Genomic DNA, 13701 nt, shown 5'->3' on the forward strand with positions numbered 1-13701 from the left:
CACAGGGATTCGAACTGCTGACCTTCTGATCGGCAAGCCCTAGGCTCAGTGGTTTAGACCACAGCGCTACCCGCGTCCCATCCCTAGCAGATATCAAAACAAGCCAATAAAGACCACAACACAGGCCTAGAAGAAGGGCCAGCCCTACCGTTAGGTAGAGTGAGGTGTTCGCCTCAGGTGGCAGATGCTGGGGGGGGGGGACAAGGAGTGAGGAGTGGTAGAAAGGTGGACCTGTCTAGGCTATGTGACCTGTCACCAGTGCTGAAATAAGATTCAGCTACCAGTCTGTCCTACTTCTATATATGAGATGGGATGCAACCTCCATCTTGTCTTTCGCCTTAGGCAGCAAAATCTCCTGGGCCGTCCCTGGCTGGGAGCTCAGTTTCATATATTGATTTCAACTAATTGGCCAGGGCTTTGTCTTCAGGCTTCTGGTTACTTTACAAAACATCTCTTGCAATATAATTTCCTGTTCTCAATCTCCCGTTCTGGCACACTGCATACTAAAGGAGCAGAGATTAATCAGCCAGGGTCTCCAAGCAGAATTTTTAATTGCATTTTATATGAGAACAGATGATAGAGGAAGTCTTATGCTGAACAGGGCACCCTTCATTATATTCAATTCGGAGACATTTTAAAGAATGTAATTGAAACCGAGACAGAATTCAGCACACTACCAGCGCCACTCGATTCGTGAGGCCAGGTTAACATCTGCTTATTCAAATATCTCTGAAATGAGCAGTTCAGATAACTGTTCCTAAAGTTTCGCCAGTTCCAGCCAGAGATTTGGGAATGGGAAGGTCTAAACTCGATAATGCATGGACTGCATGATTGCATTTCACATAGGGTGTTCAAAAATTGTGCCCCTCCACTCTGGCTTGGAGTAGCTAGAAGCCTGTCCATCTGCACACTCGCTGGGCTGCTCCTCTGCTTCTCTGAGCAGCCAACATCTCCTTGCCACGGGTGCAAGGGACGGGGTGCACTGATTAATAATAATAATAATAATAATAATAATAATAATAAATTTATTATTTATACCCCGCCCATCTGGCTGGGCTTCCCCAGCCACTCTGGGTGGCTTCCAACAAAACACTAAAATACTGTAATGCATCAAACATTAAAAGCTTCCCTAAACAGGGCTGCCTTCAGATGTCTTCTAAAAGTCTGGTAGTTGTTGTTCTCTTTGACATCTGGTGGGAGGGCGTTCCACAGGGAGGGTGCCACTACCGAGAAGGCCCTCTGCCTGGTTCTTTATAACTTGACTTCTCATAATGAGGGAACCGCCGAAAGGCCCTCGGCGCTGGACCTCAGTGTGCGGGTAGAACGATGGGGGTGGAGATGCTCCTTCAGATATACTGTGTGTGTACACACACACACAGAGAGACACACATCTCCTTACCAAGTCAGCTGAAGACATTTTGATGCCTCAGGAGGAACAGAGAATGGCCCCTCAATCATGGAAAATAATACCCAGCATTCTGATACCTAAGGCAGAAAATCCCGTAAACACCTTTGTGTGGGAGTAAAAAAAGAAGAAGTAACAATAATAAATTAAATAACTGCCTTTTCCTCCCCTTTCAGGACAGACAAAACCAGCTGCCTTGAGGCGACCTCCTCATTTCTGCCTAATATCTTATATCACACTTATAAAAACATGTGATAAAATTATTTGCTTTAACTCATGCAGAATTCGTATCTCCTAGAATTCATATCTCATAGTTCATCCTTCCCTCAGGCTGCTCTTTTCTGAACTGAAGCAATCTTTTGTCTGCAGTGGTTTTTATGTCACTGGCAAACAATTATCCATTATGTCCAAATCAAACAAACACTGGCAGCTTTTATTTCCTCTTTGTTCAGTTCCAGAGATCCTTGTTTCCCAGTTGGACTCAAGTACCTTATTTCCTCGCTCATGGAAATGTAAATAACACTGAAGTTTCATCTATTTTAATTGCCTCAAGGCTGCCATTTTAATCTAGTGAATCCAACTAGGCAATAAAAGGGAATGTTGCCACGGAAACCAGAACCAGCTGAGAGGATATCTGTGATGGTACCTGAAGAAAATCTTTGATTTATCAATGAAATTCTCATCTTGAACAGTTAAGTATTCCTGTAAGGTTCTGGTTTCTTTGAAGTAAAGTTTTGTACGAAAGGCATTTGGAAATCCTGAGGAAGCAAAATTGTTAGCTCAGGTTATGGACAGCTTAATAAGGATAGCTTTGCCAGCAATAAAACTTTCAAATCAATGTCCATATTATTATTATTATTGTTATATTATTTGCATTTTCAAAAACAGGAACAGAGAGCATATTTAACCCCCCTCCTCTTCCCTCCCCTCCCCCTGTCCCACTTACACATTCATACCAAATACAGCATGTATACATATATCATTTGACTTCGCTTCCACACTTTTCCTGCTTCCTTTGCTTTTCTACTACTCCACGTAATCCACATCTTTTTAATCATCCAATTCGTTATCTATTAAAAACTATCTGTTTCAACTCTGCTGGATTTACCCAAGACCTGCTAAGCTATGTATTTGTCTATACTGAGTCTTAAAATATTCAATAAACATTATTCATTCCTCTTTATATTCCTTATCTTCGTTTTCTCTTATCCTGTTTGTCAGACCAGCCAGTTCAGCATATTTGAACATTTTACACTGCCATTCTTCCTTGGTGGGTACTATACTTGTTCTCCACCTTTGTGCCAATAATGTTCTAGCTGCGGCGGTGGCATATACTAATAAACTCTTTTGTCTTTTTGGGGACCTCTGTTGTTCCCCAAGAGGAAAATCTCAACTGTTTGGGAGAAAGTTTTTAAAAGTAACTTTTTAAATTAATTATATATAGTTTCCCAATATTCCTTTATTATTTTACAGGGCCACCACATGTGAATAAGAGACCCCTCAATTTCAATGTCCATCCTAAATACATAGAAATTGCCATTTCCTCACCATATTTCTTGGAGGGAAATGAAGAGAGGGGCCAACAGAGCACTGGTAGAATTGTGAGGGAGGCAATAACCATTTTTTTCTATAAACAATATTTTACAAATGCGTTCTCTGTACGTTCTTAAGCAGGTTCTGTACACAGAAAGTCATGGGGTCTGCAACTAAATGTTGCTGGGTGGAGAACTGCAGGATTCCAGAAGGTCGTATTCCCACCACACCCCCATTTCCCCCCCCCCCAACACTCAAGTCTGCATTCCATGGGCACTGGGCATGCTCAGTCTCCGCCGGGCTGGTTTGCGTCCTCTTCCCCCATTTGGGTTTTCTTGTAAGAATATTTTATACTTCTGCAAACCTTTGGGTTTTCCTGCACAGGCTAATATCTCCGTCTTCTATATGGATGATTTTCTTTTGGCCACATATATAACAGTGCTCAGAGCCTGAACTTTGAAAATAGACAGAATGATTCCAGTATTTCAGTAAAATCCAGTTCTGAAGTCATTGATGACATCAGTTGTTGTTGTTTTTAAAGTTGAACTGTTTCACATTGGGTATTTCTTTTTCAAGACTTAGGTTTGGCCTGGGATCCTTCTGAGTTCTGTGAAGTTCAGTGACAAAGACCGTCTTCAAATACACACTGAGTCATGCAGGATCCAGTTCTCTGGCAATTCACCATACAGCATACCCTCCAACATTTCTCCGATGAAAATAGGGATATCCCATTCCATAATGATAATTTTACTATTTATACCCCACAGATCTTACTGGGTTGCCCCAGCCACTCTGGGCAGCTTCCAACATATATAAAAACATAATAAAACATTAAACATTAAAAAAAACACCTTCCCTATACAGGATTGCCTTCAGACGGCTTGTGGAGGGGGTGTTGGATAACTCCATACCCTCCAACATTTCTCCAATGAAAATAGGGACATCCTAAGGAAAGGTGGGACATTCTGGGATTAGATAAGAAACCGGGACGGCTTCTCTAAATCAGGGATGTCCCTGGAAAATAGGGACACTTGAAGGGTCTGAATATAGCTGCAATGTGTGGTGGTGGTGGTGGTGGTGGTGGTGGTGGTGATGATGATGATGATGATGATGATGATAATAATAATAATAATAATAATAATAATAATAATAATAATTTATTATTTATACCCCTCCCATCTGGCTGGGCTTCCCCAGCCACTCTGGGCGGCTTCCAACAAAATATTAAAATACCGTAATACATCAAACATTAAACACTTCCCTAAACAGGGCTGCCTTCAGATGTGAGGGAACCACCAGAAGGCCCTCGGCGCTGGACCTCAGTGTCCAGGTAGAACGATGAGGGTGGAGATGCTCCTTCAGGTATACTGGACCGAGGCCGCTTAGGGCTTTAAAGGTCAGCAAGAGTATGTGTGAATGCTCAGTCCTGGTGGGTGAAGCCAATTCTATGGATCTTTCCCAAGTAGTCAGCCGCCTGCAAAGGAGGGATGGTTCTCATTGGGCTGGAATGGCTTGTGCAGTTGGCACCCTCTATGTTCTTGTTATGTTCACACATATTCACCACAGAGAAAGGCCTCCCACACAGTTCTGTATGCATACAAAAGGGAAACAGATTCTACCCAGGAACTCAGCTGCCTCTTGAAGCCTTTCATCTGCCATCAGAACTTTGCAAATAAATCTGCAATTTGCCCCCCCCCCCAATTGTGCCGCACAGTCTGTTCATCTCCTCTCAAAGCTGTGCTTCTGTTGTGGGGAAACATTTTCTGCATACTTAAGGCACAATATTTTGTCCTTGAGGGAAACTTCCTACAGATACTTCCCACAGATTGTGTGTCTGGGTATATGTTCGTGCCTGCACTTTATGCTGCTCCTCATGTATTCCTTTGCGGGGCCAGTTTCCGTGTGAGGAGAGGGTACTGGAGATTTTTATTTTTTACAAAATATACATGCAGGCACAGGCAAGCATCTAGAGAGGCAATTCTGGACTTCAAAGCAGCACTGATTCTCCAGGTGGCATAACTTTGGCGCCCTTGCTGGTGACATTCCAGTTCTAAACACTTTCTGCCTCTAGCTACCTACTCAAGGAGGTTGGATCTGTTTTCCATAGCTAGCAGCTACCAGCCATCAAAACGCATTGAAGAGACCTCTTCTAGTTGTCAGTGCCCACTGAGGAGGTACATTTCACACTGAGAGTGCATATAATGCCCAGAGGCCAAGTTGGATGTGATGTGAAGCACATCTCCATTTTCCTTATTTTTGGATCCTTTAAAATAACCATGGGAGGAATAGGGCCATCTAAATAGGGATTGCACTGCACTGCAATGTGATTGTTGTTGTTTAGTTGTTTAGTTGTGTCCGACTCTTCGTGACCCCATGGACCAGAGCATGCCATGCACACTTGTCTCCCACTGCCTCCTGCAGTTTGGTCAAACTCATGCTGGTAGCTTTGAGAACACTATCCAACCATCTCGTCCTCTGTCGTCCCCTTCTGCTTGTGCCCTCAATCTTTCCCAACATCAAGGACTTTTCCAGGGAGTCTTCTCTTCTCATGAGGTGGCCAAAGTATTGGAGCCTCTGCATCAGGATCTGTCCTTCCGGTGAGCACTCAGGGCTGATTTTTCTTAAGAATGCATAGGTTTGATCTTCTTGCAGTCCATGGGACTCTCAAGAGTCTCCTCCAGACCATAATTCAAAAGCATCAATTCTTCGGCGATCAGCCTTCTTTATGGTCCAGCTCTCACTTCCATACATCACTACTGGGCACTGCAATGCAGGGATTTTAATATTTGCCCCATGCTATTTCCCCATCCAAAATTTCTAGCAGGAAAAGAATGCCAGGTGTGTGTGTGTTAACCTTCAGTTTCCATGCCACTGGCCTGATCTGGATCTGTGCCTACTTGAGACTTCTGGTTTGTTTGCTTTTTAATTTAAAAAGAAAAGGACGGGACAGTCAGGTGATGACTTGTTTAACATCACGTCTAGTTTGTCCTGGGTATAAAAGATCTAAAGGCAGTGTAACAATCTTGTTCTATTATTAGGTTATTTTAAAAGTTGGTGCCTAATATAGCTAAGGGACTCGGGTAGCGCTGTGGGTTAAACCACAGAGCCTAGGACTTGCCAATCAGAAGGTCGGCGGTTCGAATCCCTGCAATGGGGTGAGCTCCCGTTGCTCGGTCCCAGCTCCTGCCCACCTAGCAGTTCAAAAGCACATTAAAGTGCAAGTAGATAAATAGGTACTGCTCTGGCAGGAAGGTAAACGGTGTTTCCATGCGCTGCTCTGTTTCGCCTGAAGCGGCTTAGTCATGCTGGCCACGTGACCCGGAAGCTGTACGCTGGCTCCCTCAGCCAATAAAGCGAGATGAGCACCGCAACCCCAGAGTCGGCCACAACTGGACCTAATGGTCAGGGGTCCCTTTACCTTTACCTAATATAGCTTCTCCCCCATTGGAATGGCATTAATCACCAGTCTAAGAAATTTCCCAATTCTGCTTCATAACGCTATCAAGTTTTCGGAGGAGTCTTTTGATACTGGGCTCATTCCAGTACTCCTTGCATTCTCTGGGGAACACACTGTCTGTGTTCCCTTTAGAGATAGCTGCAAATGTTATCTCTGGCAGTGGAGAAAGGTAGCATTCTGCCCATGCAGTGATTGTCCCGCCAACCTCCCCAATTAATTGAGAAGTGTGACTGGAATGAAATACTGTTCTGCTGCTCTGTTATTTGATAACAAAGGCAAATAATGTGCTGCTGGTAACAACTGAAGTGTCCAGCACAAGTCCACAAATCATGCATATTGTATTATAATTGCAAGCAGGTGGCTTATTTTCTGTGAACAGCCTGAAACCCTGGGGGAATCACTGCCAGTCAGAGTAGACAACATTGAACTGGGTGGACCAATGGTCTGATTATATATAAAGCAGCTTCCTAGATTGCCAATGCAATATATAAATGAACTATTATGGATATGTATGCCACAAATGATACATAACATGAATTTCCAAAAAAGCAACAGTTAGCCGCAGACATGTTAGTAACGGAGGTGAAATGATCACAAGCACAAAGGAGAAGCATGACATGTACCACTGAAAGCAGAAAGCCTTTCAAAACTTTATGCTCATGTGCAGAAAAACTCATGTCATTATGCTCATGTGCAGAAAAACTCATTATGCTCATGTGCAGAAAAACTGCACTGTCACAACTAACTGCATCTTGGGGAAGCTAAAGGCACCCCTGACCATTAGGTCCAGTCATGACCGACTCTGGGGTTGTGGTGCTCATCTCGCTTTATTGGCCAAGGGAGCCGGCGTACAGCTTCCGGGTCATGTGGCCAGCATGACTAAGCCGCTTCTGGCAAAAAAGAGCAACACACGGAAACGCCATTTACCTTCCCGCCAGAGCGGCACCTATTTATCTACTTGCACTTTAACGTGCTTTCAAACTGCTAGGTTGGCAGGAGCAGGGACCGAGCAACGGGAGCTCACCCTGTCACGGGGATTCGAACCACCGACCTTCTGATCAGCAAGTCCTAGGCTCTGTGGTTTAACCCACAGCACCACCCACATCCCCCTTGAGGAAGCTAACACAATGCAATTATTTGCAAACAGATGGCAGATGTTTGTTATCCATTGGAACTGGAAAAATACTCCTGATGGGATTCATTTGCAAATACTGTCAATGTTCTAAACATCTAAGCTGAATGAAGTAGTTAAAATAATGAAATGGTCAGACAAGAAATGATGCGTTAAAGATACGGGAGGGAAGAAGAATGGATTTGTGGCAGGAAATAAGGAAAGAAGAAAAGAAAAGGTTTCTTTTGCCAAAGGAATGGCCAAGGAACATTACGTTAAATTATTGTTTCAGTCTAGCACTCTCAGTTGTGCCTACAGCTCCTGCTGAGAGTTGCCTTTCCTTTAGCTACCAGATGCCTTTGCTGAGGACATTAGATGACGAATCTGTAGCAGCCCCTCAGTTGTACTTCAGTCCAGCTTTTCCTCCTGTGCTGTATCTCAGATGGTAAACTTGAGGATAGATATTGTCTTGTCTGTGAACATTGTAAACCACTCTGTGATCCCTTTTCAGCTGAGAGCAGGCTAAAAATGGCTTGATATTATTACACAGGCACACAAACAAACATATGTGGGTCCAAATTTTTCGTTCAAGTGTTTGAACAAACAGTATTGCATGTAACGGGCCAAATGCCATCATGAGCACAAATCATGAATGCACAATAAAAAAGGGTTCCTGCAGGGGCTTTGTAGCTCCTCTCCAATGTGTCCCAGGACATTTACACACTGTTGCTATTTTGTATATGGGATTTCAGGGCTCACCCACACTTCTGCTCATTCTACCAATTCCCTGGGAAAATAATAATAATAATTTATTATTTATACCCCGCCCATCTGGCTGAGTTTCCCCAGTCACTCTGGGAGGCTCCCAATGGAGTGTTAAAAACAATACAGCATTAAATATTTAAAACGTCCCTAAACAGGGCTGCCTTCAGATGTCTTTTAAAAATAGGATAGCTGCTTATTTCCTTGACATCTGATGGGAGGGCATTACACAGGGCAGGCACCACTACTGAGAAGGCCCTCTGTCTGGTTCCCTGTAACCTCACCTTGCAATGAGGGAACCGCCAGAAGGCACTTGGAGCTGGACCTTAGTGTCCAGGCTGAATGATGGGGGTGGAAACGCTTCTTCAAGTTTACAGAACTGAGGCTGTTTAGGGCGTTAAAGGTCAGCACCAACACTTTGAATTGTGCTCAGAAACATACTGGGAGCCAATGCAGATCTCTCAGGACCAGTGTTTTTTCCTGCTGATTGATGCACCGATTCTGTGCATACTGAAGATGTAAATAGGTGAACAAACCATATTTCTTGAAGCTACGACAGTCTCTGCCGTGTCTCAATTCTCCAAATGAGCACAGACCCTGGCTGCTCAGCAGAGAGAAGTGGGCGGCATCCAAACTTTGTAACACTAAACAGTGGATGCTTGGGTTGCGAAGATGATCCGTGGGGGAAGCACGTCCGCAACCTGCAACGTCCGCAACCTGCAGCGCTGCTTCTGCACACGCGCAGGTTGCGATTTGGCGCTTCTGCGCATGCACAAAGTGCGATTTAGCGCTTCTGTGCATGTGCAAGCGCCAAAACCCAGAAGTAGCCCATTCCAGTACTTCCGGGTTCAGGGCTGTGCGCAACCCGAAACTGCACAACCCAAAGCTTCTGTAACCTGAGGTATGACAGTAAATAAAATCAGATGAGATGCACCACATTAGACTTATTTGATTCCCTTTGGCAATCTTGAAAGCTACAAAGTTACAATGCAGCACCAAGAGGGAGACCTTACAAATTACCTACAACCCCTGCAACCCTCACCTCCTTATTTCTAGAGCAGAACATGACATTTTGCTGAATCAGTGCGAGGGTCCATTAGGCAGCGCAGAAGCCCACTGCCCTGAATTACATGTCACTCTTTATTTCCACTGCAAGCCCCTGCGGAGCTGGCTGATGAACAGTTCATTAAACAGAGTTCTTCCTGCTGAGTCAGTTCAGCCTTGTTTAATTAAGACAAGAGAAAATATAACTAGATGGCTTTTTTGGCTGCTTCGTTGAGAAACAGGTCAGCCATATCGGGATGGGAGTATAATGTTGCATACAATATTGAAATGGGGTGTTCTGGGATAAACTCCAAGGAGTCTTAAATTTTCCAGCTTCAGGGAGTTTATTGCAGAGCAGCATGTCACGAAATGAAATCCTGGGCCCCGAATGACCCCCAGATCAAGCTGAGGTGAGGATTTTGTTTGTTGACCATAATCTAGGAAACACATTTAATTCACCCAAGGCACCAGCCCGTCATTCCGCATGAGCCGAGAAGCACACTGGATGTGATAAGGCTGTCATTCATATGTCTTTCCTGTTCACACATCAAAAGCAGGGATGGGAGGGGCCTTACCAGGGGCGCCGACTTATAAAAAATATTGGGGGGGCCCATACTGGGGTCGTGCCCCGGGAAGTTTTATAAGATCCGCTCCCGGCCCGTTGCTGCTGCTGCCGCCCGCCTCGTGGCCCCCTCGCCAGCTGAGGGAGGGAGAGAGACCGAGAAGGAGAGAGATGCGTGGTGGGCAAGGCAAGTGCCCGCCGCGCCTCGCCTCCCACCGCCCCTCGTGCCGGCCGCCCCCTCCCCTCCCTTCCCCGCCCGCACTCGCTCGCTCGCCCTCCTCACCCCAGCTCTTGGCCGTTCGCCCCAGGAACTCGCTGCTGTTGGGGTTGTAGATGAACCTCCGCCACTCGGCCATAGACTGGCTGAAGGGCTTCTCCTCCTCCTTGGCCATAGCGAGAGAGAGAGAGAGAGAGAGAGAGAGAGAGGCTGGAAAGAGAGAGGGAGCTCGGCGGTTCGTGGGCGGCGGTTTTTCCCCTGCCGAAACAACAGCGGCTCCTCAGAACCGCTAAGTAACTCTCCCTCAGGCGCCCGGCGGGAGAGCAGAAGAGAGGAAAAGGAAAGAGGGGCTGGGCCAGTCGCACGCACCGAGCAAAACTACTCGCGCCGCCTCTTTTACTACCGTAATAATTATTTGTTTTAACTCATTACTGAATGTATTTTAAAAGGTAACTATCATCAAACAAGGAAAATAAAAAATACCAACATAATTTTGTGATTTTACAAAGCATAATATAACTACCGTATTTTTCGCTCTATAACACGCACCTGACCATAACACGCACATCGTTTTTAGAGGAGGAAAACAAGGGAAAAAAACATTCTGAATGAAACAGTGGATGTATCATTTTTGTGCTTCATGCTGTGGCCACAGACATGTGATCTGATGGTGAATTTGGGGTGACCCAATGCAAAAATCCTGAGGATCCATGTGGATCCATGTTTTGTAACCACGTTTTTGCACCATTGCAGCCCCAGGCAACAGTGGGTGCGTGATTTTGGGGGGGCAGGCTGTAGCCATGGACATGCTATGTGCTCTGATGGTGAATTTGGGCTGACCCAATGCAAAGATCCTGAGGATCCATGTGGATCCATGTTTTGTAACCACGTTTTTGCACCATTGCAGCCCCAGGCAACAGTGGGTGCGTGATTTTTGGGGGGCAGGCTGTAGCCATGGACATGCTATGTGATCTGATGGTGAATTTGGGCTGACCCAATGCAAAGATCCTGAGGATCCATGTGGATCCATGCTTTTTAACCACATTTTAAGTGGGGAGGGAAGGAAAAACACAGAAGGGACACGGAGCAGGAGAGGGGTGTGCAGAGAAGCAGCTGGCTAAGAATGCAGGAGAGGGGTATAACAGGAGGAGGGAGGAAAGGAAGGCAAAAGTTTTCCCTCACCTACCCACCCAAGTCAGCCAGCTCGCGCGCGCTCTCTCTCTCTCGCTCTCTCTCTCTCCCTCCTGCACGGAGCACAGAGACACACTCTGCTTTCCCTCTGCCTGGAGGGGAGGGGCTTTCCCTGCTCTTTGTTCCGTTTGAGCAAACACAGCAAGGAAACAGAGCAGGGTGGGCAGTAAGACCCTGAGGCAGAATGCCGGAAAAATACGGTAATAATTTTCTTAAATTATTGGGGGGGGGGCTGAGCCCCCCCAAACGAATTTTTGAGGGGGCTCGGGCCCCCTCAGGCCCCATGGAGTCGGCGCCTATGGGCCTTACTTTAGTCAAAGTGTTATGCCTTGGATCTCTCCCATTCCCTCTGCCTCCTCTGAGCCTGCCTCTCCAGACTCCTTTCTCACATCCCAGCTCCATTGCTAGAACTGAGCCAGGATACTGTTGAGCCAAACATTCTCCCATTCTATTTTATTTTATTTTTTAATTAAATTTATATACTGCCTTCCATCGAAAGATCTCAGGGCAGTTCACAGAATAAAATACAAAGTATAACACAAGTAAATAATAAAACCAAAACAACAAAACAATAAACCCCCTGCTTCTCACAGACACATTTAAAAGGCTGTAGGATCAAAATGCTAATCTCGCTCCTCTACATTTACAGGAACTAATGCGCTTGAGGGCTGCATTAGTTCCTGGGTAATCTTCTGGGGGCTGCATTGCAATGGTGGGCAGGGCTAGAGGCAGAAGTGGGTGTGCTCCCTTGCTATAGCATGTACATGATCCTTTCCCTTCTCTTCCAGGTGCAGGATGCCCCTCAAGCCCTAGCAGCAGCAATATTAAACGCAGCTCTGCCATTGTTGCTGTCAGTGGGGTTATTAGCAGTTCCTTGAGAAGTAGATGTGCCATCTCACTTGGTAAGCCTTCTGTCCACCCATGAAGCCATACTTACACTGCATCCAATGGCTCCTCAGCTGGTTTTCAACCTGCTTGAAAATTGTGGCCCTACTTGGAAGCAAATCCAATGGAAACCAGTGGGACTCGCTTTAGACATGGATCAGATTTTACTGAATGGCTGTTTTCAAAAGCGATGATAAAACTCTTTTTCGCACTCCCTGTATCAAAAATTGAATACTGAAACTAAGATTAGCTAGAATGCACCAGCTGCCCATCTGCAGATAGAAAATTGAGGGGGCCCTTGCTATGTTTCGGAGGGGGTGCAATTTGTGGTTGAAGGTGGCCAAAACCACATGGCTTTAGTCTCAACACTCCTGAGAGCTGTCACTCCCACATCAACATTTAGCATTGCTCAGATGGAGACAAAGCAACAGCTTTCCGTATGTGTGATGCTATGTCATCACATAGCATTACTCTAGGGACTTTAAGGGGGAGGCATCCTGCAACCATTAGAAGTGCTCTAGCACCTGCCATGGGTGATTTCTGCAGGTATGTTAGATAGATAGGCTACTGACACAGTGTTCTTCAACTTTGGGTCTCTTGGTTTTATTGGATTGCAAATCCCATCATTCCCAGTCATCTTAGATAACAAGGGATTATAGGAGTTGTCACCCTGCAGCATCCTGGGATCCAAGAACTGGTAGTACATTTTTGCCTACTCAGAAGTAAGCGCTGTTGAATGCAGTGGTGCTGACTTTTCCCCAGGAGAGTTGTTTGTGAAGACTGCAACGTTTTGCATGCTTATCTGCAAGGCAGATCTAGGGAGGTTGATAACTAGGTTTGTGGACCTGGCACTGTAAAACTTAACCATGCAAAAATACCTTTGCATGCAAATAGGCTTCCCTCTGGATTTGAAGATAGCACTCAGTACCAATGATGTGCAATTGAAGTGCTATAAATAAGCAGGGGGGAAAGGGTCAATTTAAATGTTATGGTCCCTGCTTAGAGGCTGGGGCAGGGGGAATAGGTTTGCCATGCTGATGCTCCACAATGCATGCATTAAAAAAAAGAATCTCTGGTCCATGAATTGTCTCATATGAAGGCAACACTTCCACCCCTGCCAGGATTGCTCTTCTTTGGAGACCTGCTGGAGAGGCTGTGCATGTTTGGTCCAATGCACAGGGCCTGCTGAGACATTTTAAAGTTGATTCCTACCATGTGGAGTCCTGTCAATGACAAAGCAACACCTGAAGTGGCTTGAAACAATTGCAATCCATCACGAAAGGTAAAGTATGATGAGGATATATGTCTGTGTGAATGACAGCTTTATCTATGTCAGGCATGGCCAAACTTGGCCCTCCAGCTGTTTTGGGACTACAATTCCCATCGTCCCTGACCACTGGTCCTGTTAGCTAGGGATGATGGGAGTTGTAGTCCCAAAACATCTGGAGGGCCAAGTTTGGCAATTCCTGACCTATGACTTTGTCAGTGGATGACATGGTCATGCCCTTCCCCCTTGGCAACGAGCAGGTAGAAG

Source organism: Podarcis gaigeae (assembly GCF_964106915.1).
Source record: "Podarcis gaigeae genome assembly, chromosome: 5".
Lineage (NCBI taxonomy): Eukaryota > Metazoa > Chordata > Lepidosauria > Squamata > Lacertidae > Podarcis > Podarcis gaigeae.